The 12,879-nt window shown below is 48.7% G+C and overlaps 1 pseudogene; it reads right to left on the reverse strand.

Moving 5' to 3' along the window:
* Window positions 1-2,525: 2,525 nt before the first annotated feature.
* LOC144273264 (immunoglobulin heavy variable 4-4 pseudogene) lies at window positions 2,526-10,918 on the reverse strand (annotated as a pseudogene).
* Window positions 10,919-12,879: the final 1,961 nt, after the last annotated feature.

Genomic DNA, 12,879 nt, shown 5'->3' on the forward strand with positions numbered 1-12,879 from the left:
GTGGAAGTTGCCATACAAACTGTGAGAGGCTTATTAGTTCAGATGAGCTATTATGAGCAGGAGAAAAAACTTTTGTAGTGATAATCAAGATGGCCCATTTAGACTGTTGACAAGAAGGTGGGAGGACACTTAACACGGGGAAATATATTCAATATGTGGAATGACCCAGCCACTCCCAGTCTCTCTTCAAACCCAGGTTCACGGTGTCTAGTTTGCATGTTAATTCAAGCTCAGCAGTTTCTCCTTGGAGAAATCCAGGAATCGTTGGGAGTCTCTCACAGGGTCTGGTGACACTGGGTAGAGAAGAACAGAGACCAGTTGGGGGCTGGGCATCCAACTGCCAGTGAAATCCAGGGAGATTCTGGCTCCTAAATATCGCAGGCTTCTTAACCCCGCAGCCTTAATCCTCTGAGTCCATCTCCTGAGAGTCGTACAGCGGGGTGGGGGACAGGTGTGTGGCTAATGTGAAATTTGCAGATATGGGTGGGGTTTTGGAACAGGATTTAAGGGAATTGGGATCCCCAAACCCACTGGATATGGGCGCGTTTTGAATTGTTGACGTCATTTGAGTGGGGTTGGAAAGAGAATTTGGAATATGGTTGTACAGAGGCAGACGCTCACACAAAACACAGGTGAAAGCAGCCAAGGGGAAGCAAGAGGATTCAGAAAATGGAGCGGGGATTTGGGTAAAGGGGGCCCGGGACCGGGAGGGTGAGGGACAGCTCTCTTTGTCTTGGTCTTTCTAGCTCAGAGGCCACCCCGTCTAAGTGAGAGAGGGAGAAAGCTTGGATTTGCCCAAGTAAACTAGCAAACACCTTTCCGGGCAGGGAGGGAGGCCGGGAAGTTGGCAGACAGGAGAGCGGCAGCTTCTGGGCTGCATCCAAAGGAGTCCTGTGATTGTGGTAGGTCAGGGCCGGGGCTGGGGCCACACTGGAGAGGGGGCAGAATATGGCGGGGATGTTAAACCTTGTCCTTAAGGAAAAGGAGGACTTGTGGCACCTTAGAGACTAACCAATTTATCTGAGCATAACCCCGGGTGATAGTCACACCTCAGGGGTTCCGAAGCCAAATCAGTGATCGACACCCAAAAGAACCACAGTAGTGTGAATGGAGGGGAAATATTTAGTAAGTGTCTACACATATAGACCCACACAATATGTACACACACACACACACACATCTGTAATTGTGGTAAGTCAGGCGCGGGGCTGGGACACGCACTGGAGAGGGGCAGAATTTGGCAGGGAAGTTAAACCTTGTTCCTCAGGGTTTAAACCAGCGACACTCGGACCTCAGGTGCCGAATTAGCGATCAAAATTACCCCAGTAATGTGTGAATGACAGGGGAAATGTTTAGTGTGTGTCTACACAGAGAGATATGCACTGAATAGATTTAATATAGACACATACATATTTATATATTGTATTCGTATTGATATGTGTATAGCTATAGCTATAAATCCTCCCACACCGATGGGAATGAGACCTGCGGGTGCTTGTCTGATTGATTCCCTCTTGGGGAGCCGTGAGATGTGATCTCTGGGTGTCCGTGTTAGGAGGAGCTGAGTTAGTAGACCAGGAATTTTCCCTCCCCGATGTCCACCTCCTAAACCTCCTTTTGGCCACTGTCTCACTCCACTTCTAATGGAGACGTGAGTGTGAAAGGGCCCCGAGTGAGTCTAGACAATCCGCTTCCCCTTTTTGTACCAGCCCCGCTTTGCTCTGTGTCACTGTGTGTCTCTGGCACAGTAATACATGGCGGTGTCTGCAGCCGCGAGGGAGGCCAGCTGCAGGGAGAACTGGTTCTTGGAGGTATCCGAAGAGATGGTGGTCCGGCTTTGGAGCGACGTGGCAAACCACTTGTTCCCGTTGTACGGATATATACGTGCCACCCACTCCAGCCCTTTCCCGGGGGGCCGCCGGACCCAGCTCCACGCGTAGCTGCTGTCAGTGATGGAGACACCCGAGACAGCGCAGGTCAGTGTGAGGGTCTGTCCGGGCTTCACCACTCCCGGGCCGGACTCGACCAGCTGCACCTGGGAGAGGACACCTGGGGAGAGGAAAACAAAATATGGACGAAATTAGCCAGCCAATGAATCTGTGCATCTGCCCCCAATTCTCCCACTGTCCAAGAGACACTCACAGCTGGGGGCCAATAACAGGAGAAGGAAAAGCCACAGAGATGTCATTCTCTTTCTCATAAAATGAGGGAGACTCCCGAGCAGGCAGGACTGGGCAGTTCTGTGTCTGGGGAGAGACTGAGGCTCCTAGAACCAGGGGTTTGTATTTAACCAGGAACCCCCCGGGGCAGGGATTTGCATGCGGCGTTTCCCTAGCGGGTATAAAGGGAGGGGCCCCTCTAGGTAGGGAGCTGTCTGGTGGGAAGCAGAGTCACACATCAACTTCATGTGTTAGCGTGCGACCAAGGGAGGGACGGTGCAGGTTCTGGGCTCTGCCAGAATAAAGGCCGTGAGGGCAGCAACCCAGGGACAGTCTAGAGCGCACGCGTGGGGGAAACGCATCGCCTTAGGGTCCGGTGCTTTTCCTGTAGCAGAGACACCTGTGAGGGGGAGAGAGAGTGTGAGAGAGACACTGCTGGGCCCTGCTGGAGGGAGTGAAACTTGCTCTGTGTGCAGGTGTGAGTTAGGCTGGACCCAGACAATCCCTTACACTGACCTGTAAAGTATCCAGTGACTCCGTTCCAAGCTATGCGGTTCGGACATTGCTGAGAAGAGCAGGGAATGGCTCGGGGACACCTAATATTCTGGGGTCAGACACTCTGCCCTTTCTCTCAGACACCGGGACGTCCACGGAGAAGGTGGACAAAATGCCTGCTCATGACCCAGCGAGAAAGAGGACAAACTAGACTGGAGTAAGGCACCTTTACTCGGGTATAACCTCATCCACAGTAGGCCTTGCACTGTTATAACCACATGGGTGAAAACATTACTCTCCTAACTCAAGCAGTTATATGAATGTGTGTAGCTGTGTGTAGACCAGATCTGAGTGCTCTAGGGAGTCAGGAGTGGTTTAGAAACAGACTTGCTCCAGTTTGACTTAGGCCTTGTCTACAGGGGAAATTATTTTTGGTATAACCTAAATGTAAATTTAAATCCATGTGTACATATCCTGGTCTATCCCCAAGTGTGCACTCTCATTTGGGTAGAAAAGTGCCTTTCCAGGGTTTATATCCCCTAGTCTACACTTGAACGATCTTTCTTTCTTTCTTTCTTTCTTTCTTTCTTTCTTTCTTTCTTTCTTTCTTTCTTTCTTTCTTTCTTTCTTTCCTTCTTTCCTTCTTTCTTTCTCCACAGTTGAGTAAAAGGTGTCCCTGTATTGGAGCGGTGGCTATTCGGAAAATGTGTTGGGCATATGAAATAGATATAAACAGTGTCCTTGGGGAAATGACATGGGAATGCCAGATGGGGAAGGAGCAGCAGCTGAATTTCAGGGAAGGGCTGGTTTAGGCCACAGAACCTGACAAGCAGCTCTGGTGAGAGGGAAGGAAAAGGGAATGAAGAGAAGATGCAGCCCGTGGGCTTTGCCAGAACACAGGCTGTGATGGCAGGACACAGCACCGAATCTGAAAAGCCAGGATGGAGGGAAACACAGCACCTTATTATTAGGTGCTTTCCAGGTAGAAGAACTGCCTCGGAGTGAGGGTGGGTGTGTCATAAACATAGAAATAAGGGTAACATAAAATCCCTCCTGGGAAGCCGTACTGAATCGCTGTAAGGGGTTAAGAAGCTCAGATAACCTAGTTGGCACCTGATCAGAAGGCCAATGAGGAAAGAAGATACTTTAAAATCTGGCGGGGGCAGGGAGGAGGTTTTGTTTGTGCTCTTTTTATTGTTCCCTCTCCGGACAGAGAGACCAGGAAGGGACAACATCTCCTGAAAATAAAACCTGAAATGATTCATCTATGATTACAAAAATTGTAAGTAAGGCAAGGAAATGTGTTAGATTATCTTTTGTTTTAGCTTGTGAATTTTCCCTATGGTAAGAGGTAGTTTTATTCCTGTTTCTGTAGCTGTGAAGCTGAGTCCAGAGGGGAGTCCTCTGTGTTTTAAATCTTTTTATTACCCTGTAAAGTTATCTTCCATCCTGATTTTGCAGGTGTGATACTTTTACATTTTTCTTTATACTGAAACTCTTCTTTTAAGAACCTGATTGATTTTAGTGTCCTAAAGATAAAGGGTCTGGTTTGTACTTACATTTAAGGCAATTGGTTGGCATATTATTCTCAAGCCTCCCCAGGAAAGGGGGTGAAGGGGCTTGGGGGATATTTTGCGGGGGAGGGCTCCAAGTGACCCTTCCCTGAATTTTTGCTTAAATCACTTGGTGGTGACAGCAATACCATCCAAGGACAAGGAAAAGAACTTGTGCCTTGGGGAAGTTTTAACCTAAGCTGGTAGGATATGCGCTGGGGGGGGGGGTTTCATGCGGGTTCCCACATCTGTACACCAGAGTTCAGAGCAGACGGGGTCGGGGGTGGGGGGGGACTCTGGTGGGGTGTGAGAAAGACTGCTGCCTCCTAAGGCAGGGAATGAGATTTGTTGTGCTTATTTTGGTTTGTGTGGGCCTGAGTCAGTGTTACCGTCTACTGGAAGGAAAGAGACTTTCTTGGTTCACAGAAAACATACTCCTGTACACACCTGGATACACAGAAATAGCCACAAATTCACATGCTGATAAGAACGGCCATACTGGGTCAGACCAAAGGTCCATCCAGCCCAGTATCCTGTCTGCCGACAGTGGCCAATGCCAGGTGCCCCAGAGGGAATGAACAGAACAGGGAATCATCAAGTGATCCAAGCCCTGTTGCCCATTCCCAGCTTCTGGCAAACAGAGGGTAGGGGCAAAATCCCTGCCCATCCTGGCTAATTGCCATTGATGGACTTATCTAGTTCTTTTTTGAACCCTGTTATAGTCTTGCCTTCACAACATCCTCTTGCAAAGAATTCCACAGGTTGGCTGTGTGTTGTCTGAAGAAATCAGGGAGCAGAGCCTCGGGGCCCTGAGTGATTTTGTGTAATCTACGTTTCCATTAATCTTTTCCTGCCTGTTCTTGGAACCATTGCAATGAAAACAAATACATTTATTTTCTCAGGAAGTTTGATGAGATCCTGTGGGAGCTGAAAGGAAACTGTGTCCAGGAAAAGGGGATAAGTTCTGGATTCTCTGAAAAAAATCTCTTCATATCTGTTTTTTCATATTGAATTTACTGTGTGTGTCTCTCTCTCTGGATGGCTTAACTCTCTCTGTAACTCTGACCTCACTATTGTTTACTGACCTCTTCTCTTTTGTGTGAGTCCCTGCTTTGCTCCCTGTCACGGGGCTGCCTCTGGCCCAGGAATAGGTCGCTTTGTCTGCAGATGTCAGGAAGCCTTGCTGCAGGTGGTGTGCAAACACTGAAGGTTAAACAGAAGGTGTGAGCCTGAGTTCTTGTGTTAATTATTATAATTAAATGTCTTTCTTTTTTCAGAAAGACCTAAGGCAGTAAGGCAGCCAAATCTCATTGAAAGTAAAATTCCATTGAGTTTTCACATAATTTCATTTCATTTGCAATCACATTGGGAAAAATTCTGTAATTTTAATAGATTCGTAGATATTAAGACTAGATGGGATTACCAAGGGACTTGATCATCTAGTCTGACCTGCTTAACACAGGGCATTGAACCTCACCCAATGATTCCTGAATCAAGCCCATAAGTAATCTTTGAGTTTTAGTATCTGTTTTAGTAAAACCTGTGTGTGGCACAGATTATCACCCATCTGCTTATTGTGTGGGTTTTACACCTTCTTCTGAGAGACAGAGTGAAATAATATCTTTGATTAGACCAACTTCTATAGGTGAAAGAGACAAGCTGTCTGGCTACACAGAGCTCTTCTTCAGGTCTGATATTTTCCAGACCTGCAGAGAAGATCTGCATTACTCAAAAACGTGTCTCTTTCACTATTTGAAGTTGTTTCAGTAGCAGATATTACCTCACCCACCCTGTGTATCTTAATATTTTTGGGACCACCAGGGCTACAACAACACTGCAAACAATCTTCCTCTGAAGCATCAGCTACCGTTGGAGGTAGGATACCAGATTAGATGGACCTTGAGTCTCATCCAATATCTAATCATGTTTCTATGAGAGAGAGAAAACTCACTTGTTCCTTTACAGAGTTTCGGAATACAAGAGCATTCTCACTCCCTCTCACTTTCTCTCTGTGGATGCTTGTATCCTTCTGGAAGGAATGAGATCTGGGGTGTGTGTGTGTGTGTTTGTGTGTGTGTGTGTGCCCTCCACTCACAGGGGTGATGATGTAAGTAACTATGTGATTCCAGTCCCATTGAGATTAACCGTTTTGACTTTCTGTGTGTGGACATTCTTATGCATTGGTTATAAACTTTGCTTCCAGCATTTTTCCTGGTTCCCAAGCTGAACCACTGGAACAAATTTGAAATGGAAATACGAGTGTGCACACACAAAAATGGCACCCATTTAGCTAAACTGATTTATATTAATTCGGAGTAATTGATTTTTGTAGACTAGTCCCCAGGAAGCGATAGATGTTGATTCTTCACCGTGCCAAGATTCTCATGAATGTTTAGCACCGAAGGAGTCTATTTGGGGAGAGGAGGGAGTGGACAGAGGAAGCAGAAGATGTCCCTTCATTTCCATCTAGTGGAAATTTCCTGTGTTTGTGTTTCCCTTTCTCTAGACAGATAAATTACACCATGCCAGAGGCCTGAGAGTATGTTCAGAATCCACATCCCCTTTTTGCACGGGTCCCTGCTTTGCTCCGCTTCACTGTGTCTGCCTGGCGCAGTAATACGTGGTGGTGTCTGCAGCTCCCAGGGAGGCCAGCTGCAGGGAGAACCGGTTCTTGGAGGAGTCAGGGGAGATGGTGATTCAGCTCTGGAAAGATGAGCTGTAGTTTGTGTACCAGGTGGAACTGCTGTAATATCTCCGTCCCAGCCACTCCAGCCCTTTCCCGGGAGGCTGCCGGACCCAGTGCCAGCCGTGACCACTAGTGATGGACTGACCCGAGACTGCACAGGTCACGGTGAGGGTCTCTCCGGGCTTCACCACTCCCGGGCTGGACTGGACCAGCTGGATTTGGGCAAGAACACCTGAAAAAGGAGGGAATTTGTTTCAGGAATTATAATGCTGTTCAGATACTCCCCGGGGACTCCCCCTGCTCTGCTGAAGTCAAAGGACATTTCTCCCTCCAGTACAAGCGAAGCAGAACTTTCCCTACCCCCTCCCACAGACACTCACAGGAATGGGTGGCTAAGAGGAATAAGAGGGTGAAAAACGAGTGCATGATGGTCTGAATTAATGAACTGACTCCGCAGCAGCAGGGACCGGGCAGTTCAGTGTCTGGGGAGAGACTGAGGCTTCTAGGACCAGGAGTTTGTATTTAAACAGGAACCCCCCTGGGTAGGGATTTGCATGCAGGTTTCACCCATCGGGGAGGGGAGATGAAAGGGGCCAGCACGGAGCTGGTTCTGGGCTAAATGGAGGAAACAGATCAAGATGCAGCAGCTGCTGCCCTGCAGCGGAACAGGGGAGAATTGACTGGCTGCTAGATTAGGTCTGGTGGCAGGTGGGGATCTCTCTTGGGGCCTGGCCCTTTTCATCAAGCGAAACTCAGGATTCTGATCTGTCTGGGAGATGATCTCTTCAGAAGCAGAAAATTAAAGAAATTTAATCTGGGTGTCATAAATATAAAGGGAAGGGTAAACAGAGCTGTTTAAATCCCTTCTGGCCAGAGGAAAAACCTTTTCACCTGTAAAGGGTTAAGAAGCTAGGATAACCTCGCTGGCACCTGAGCAAAATGACCGATGAGGAGACAAGATACTTTCAAAGCTGGAGGGGCGGGGGCAGAAACAAAGGGTCTCTCTGTCTGTGTGATGCTTTTGCCAGGACCAGAGCAGGAATGCAGGTCAGAACTCCTGTAAAGGGTTAATAAGCAATCTCGTTAGAGATGCGTTAGATTCTGTTTTGTTTCAATGGCTGATAAAATAAGTTGTGCTGAATGGAATGGATATTCCTGTTTTTGTGTCTTTTTGTAACTTAAGGTTTTGCTTAGAGGGATTCTCTATGTTTTGAATCTGATTACCCTGTAAGGTATTTACCAGCCTGATTTTACTGAGGTGATTCTTTTTCTTTTTCTTCAATTAAAATTCTTCTTTTAAGAACCTGATTGCTTTTTCCTTGTTCTTAAGATCCAAGGGTTTGGGTCTGTGTTCATCTATGCAAATTGGTGACGATTTTTATCAAGCCTTCCCCAGGAAAGGGGGTGGAGGGTTTGGGAAGATTTTTTTTTGGGGGGGGGGGGAGACGTTTCCAAGCGGGCTCTTTCCCAGTTATATATTTGTTAGATGCTTGGTGATGGCAGCAATAAAGTCCAAGGGCAAAGATAAAATACTTTGTACCCTGGGGAAGTTTTAACCTAAGGTGGTAAAAATAAGCTTAGGGGGGGTTTCATGCAGGTCCCCACATCTGTACCCTAGAGTTCAGAGTGGGGAAGAAACCCTGACACTGGGGAACTTTGAAATAACTTTAAATATAGGTAGGGCCTGCTTCTGCTCCCTGTGAAATCAAGGCTAATATTGATGGGGTCCAGTCCTGCCCTCAGTGACTGGGATGAATACCTAAAATAATCCCACAGATATTAGTGATGTGATGCTGGGTTTGTACCAGTGTAACTGAGAGCAGAGTCTGGTTTACATTGACTGAGCTAACAGCAGGATTGAACCAGATGGAGAACGGGTCTTATTCCAGTAGAGCTGGGTATAAAGTGGGTTGTTTCCCCCCCGAAAAACTTTTCGTTAAAAAAAAAATCTTGAAAAGTAAAAATTTAAAATCATCACCAATCATGGACTTTTTGGCCAAAACCCAAAATATCTTTCAACCAAATGCCCAAAGAGATTTTCTGGAAAAAAACTTTAGCTAAATACTTAATTTTCCATTGCAGAAAAGCTCTGACAGGAAAATTTTTACTATCCACTTCAGTCATTGATATGCCCTAATTACCATATCAGAGGGATAGCCCTGTTAGTCAGGATCTAATTGTTTAATCCCAAGCTGATGGTGTCAAATTTACAAATGAACTGAAGCTCTGCAGTTTCTCTTTGTAGTCTGGTCCTGAAGTTTTTTTGCTGCAGGATGGCGACCTTTAAAAGTATGAATTTAAAAAATGAACATCAGTTCATTTGCAAATTTGACACCATCAGCTCAGGATTCAACAAAGACTGTGACTAGCTCGCGGACTACAAAAGCAGTTTCTCCTCCCTTGGTATTCACATCTCAACTGCTAGAAGAGGGCCTCATCCTCCCTGATAGAACTAACCTCCTTATCCCTGGCCTGATTCTTGCTTGCATATTTATATCTGCCCCTGGAAATTTCCACTACAGGCGGCTGAGGAAGAGAGGATTCACCCATGAAAGCTCATGCTCCAATACGTCTGTTAGTCTACAAGGTGCCACAGGACTCTTTGCTGCTAATTACCAGTGTCTGAGCACAATCTTTAGTGTGTTTTGTGCTCTTAACTCTACTGTGAAGTAGGGAAGTGTCAATATCCCCATTACACAGATGGGAAACTGAGGCAGAGAAAGCCACATTCTCAGAGGCATTTAGGTTCCTAAACATCCAGATAAGCAACCATTGGAATTTTCAAAAGTACCCAGGTGTCAACAACTCATTGAAATCAATGGGAGTTAGGCAAATATCTACACCATAAGCACCTAAATATCTTTAAAATAGCTGGCTGGGTGTGAGCTAAACTGATAAACTTAGGCATCCAGTGAGATTTGCACATCTGCAACTTGAGGTGCCCAACTTTGAAAATCTGCCCTGGAGAGACTTGTGGAAGGTGAGTCTTATGCTTAGGGAGGCTGTGGAATCTCCTTCACTGGAGATTTTTAACAGCGGGTCAGACAAACACTGTCAGGGATGGTTCAGAAGAGAAAACTCAGTCCTTCCATGAGTGTAGGGAACGGGACTAATGACCTCTCCAGGTCCCTTCCAGTCCTATGATTCCACGATTCTAAGTCTTTGGTAGACCTGGAGCATGTGTGTCTGTGTGTGGGGGGGGCGGTCACAGAGACTAATGAATGGCCAGATTTTTAAAGGTGTTTCAACGGGAATTATTAAAAATCTTTAACTTTAAAAATCTGGCTCTGAGTGAATTGCCTCAGGTCTCGCAGAGCAATAAACAGGGCAGACGCGCCTCTGGCCAGCTCCCTGATCCCTGAATCACACTTCCTCCCGGTCATTGAAGATTCCAGCTAAATAGGAGAAACTCCCTGGAAACATGTCGGGGTTGGAAACGAGTTAGCAGCGCCAAGGGGGAAAGCTCTCCGGCGCCTTAGGAGAGCTAGGAAGATTGTAACAGGGAACAGACGTAGCCGACTCATTCAGGGAGACTCCCCACCAGCGGCTTGTCACGGAGTGTATCACCGTGGGTCCCACCTGGTGCAGTAATAGGTGGCCGTGTCTGCAGCGGTCAGGGAGCGGAGTTCCAGGTAATACTCGTTCTTGGCGTCATCCTTGGCAATGGTCGCTCGGGTTCGGAGGTCGGGGGCGTAGTTCGTGCTCCCGGAGAAATGGATGCGCCCTACCCATTGCAGCCCTCGGCCGGGGAGTTCGCGCACCCAGTTCCACCAGGCGCGGGTAGCGACGGAGTCCCCCGACACTTTACAAGTCACAGCGAGGGACTCTCCGGGCTTCACCGCTGCCGGGGCGGACGGGACCAGCTGGATCTGTGAGAGGACACCTTGGCGAAGGGAGAGAAAAGGAGAAGTGACGCTCCACGCTCCACTGCGGGCAGGGAGCGAAAGCGGGGTCTGCGTGTTCCCGAAATACTCACCGAAGGGAGCGGCCAAGAGGCCGAAAAGAAACCCCCGCAGCACCGCCATGTCGCAGAGGTGTAGCAGGAAGGGGTCTGGGGATACTCCTCAGCAGGCCAGCGCCGTGCGGTGCCTGAGGCTCGCAGGACCGGGGGCTGGTGTTTAAGCAGGGCAGGGATTTGCATGTGGCTTTCGCCCAGCGGGGGTGGGAGGTGAAAGGGCTTGGGGCGGGAGGGCTCTGACTGAGCCGGAATAGTCTCCTTCCACAGGCCTGCGCCGTGCACCGGGGTGAGACACGGAATTGCTGTATTTGTGGGACGCTGGGCCAGCTCTTCAAGTTACACCGAACACTTTTAAATATAGTAAAGACTCTGACACGGAGCATAAAACCCGTTAGCTCTCCCTCCTAGCTGCTTCACCCCCTCAGTGTGAGCGACCAGACCTGTGCTCTCCGCTGCTGTGTGTTTGTGTGTTGATGTCCCCGGCGGGGTGTGAAATAAGATCTGGGTCTTGTCATACGTGTGATTGTTTGGATGTTGCGGACCCCTGCTGGGTGGACCGGGTATGACCGTCTTGCTGTGTGTCCCTGCCGCCGGTTATTGGAATGAAGGAGAATTCTCTCTATTTTAGCGATGGGGAAACTAAGGCACAGGGCGGTGAAGTGACTTCCCAAGGTCACCCAGCAACAGAGTCGGGAACAGAACCCAGTTCTCCTCCATTTTAATGCTCGAGGGGCACCCTGCCTCCTTGCAGGACTTTGTCACAGCGCATGGGTGCAAATCCATTTGTGTAACATTGCTGCTCTCTGCTGGATTGAATGAGTCCCGCCCGAGAAGAAAGGCCAGGGTGTGTTTGCGAGGCCTCCTGGCTCCTGCTAGGTAGAGAAAAGACCAACTCGTTCTGTATGTGGATGTCCCTCCCTGCTCGACCGCACGGGAGGGAAGGAGTCGGAATCAGCTTTTGTGTGTTTCTGTCGTTGCTACCTCTTAGGAGTAATAAACCCCCCCCCCTCTCTCTGTGTGTGCACGTTTGTCTGTTTTACTGCTGCCTCCTGCTGAAGGAGATGCAACCGGCTCAGTGTGTGTGTGTGTGTGTGTGTGTTTGCTACTCTTTCCGTGAGTGTGTGTAACTTCCCCTTGCTCGCTCGCTTTCTCTGGGTCTATGTGTCCCTGCTGCCGCCTGCTGGAGGGGATGAGAAGTCTTCAGGGTGGGTGTGTAGATACAGGTGTGGTACTGCTCCCAACGAAAGGGAATAAGACCCGGGCAGTGTGTGTTGTGTTGCAGGGGACTTGATACACGAGGTATTTTCCTAGCTTCCCCTCCTGAAAACCCCTGCTGTCGGTAAGTCCCTCTCCCTCAGCTCCTAACGCCCAGTGTTAAAGGACGGTTTGCAAACCGGTTTCCCTTCTAGCTCCAATCCCCGCTTTGCTCTGGCCCACTGCCTTTGTCTGGAGCAATAACACACGGCGGTTCCTGCAGCTGTCATGTGTGAGGAAGTGGGACTGTTCTTAATGTTTCCTCTGAATAGTGTGGGGGTGCCTCAGTTTCCCCTAGGCAGTTCTTAAGTATCTAGGTGGTGGGATAAGGGTGTATGATCACTGCAGAGCCCTAGAGGGCAGGTGTGTGCAGGGGTCTGGACACAGACAATGGCCGACACCTGTTTCCTGGCAACTGGTGGGAGTGGTGGGATCTACTGCACCCCTTGTATGGCACTTCCTGCAGTAAGTGACTGGGGATCAGTAAAACGAAGGGGAATTAATGGGGACCAGGCATGCTGAAGGCTCAGAGAGGAGTGGTTTCGGGGGGCAGCTAACCCCCAGGAGTGTGTGACAAGCAAGAAGGACTGTGCAGTAACAGGGTTCCCCTGGGGACTGCGATGAGCAGTCTCAGGGGTGGAGGAGCCTGCGGCTTGGCCCTGGGAGAGAGAAGGACTTTTGCAGTAACAGGGTCCCCTGGGGGATTGCAGCGAGTGGTCCCAGGGGCAGAGGAGTCTGCAGCTCGACCCTGGCGAAGAGGTGGTGACCTCGAGA

The sequence above is a fragment of the Eretmochelys imbricata genome, chromosome 13 (genome assembly GCF_965152235.1).
Source record: "Eretmochelys imbricata isolate rEreImb1 chromosome 13, rEreImb1.hap1, whole genome shotgun sequence".
In the NCBI taxonomy this organism is placed as follows: domain Eukaryota; kingdom Metazoa; phylum Chordata; order Testudines; family Cheloniidae; genus Eretmochelys; species Eretmochelys imbricata.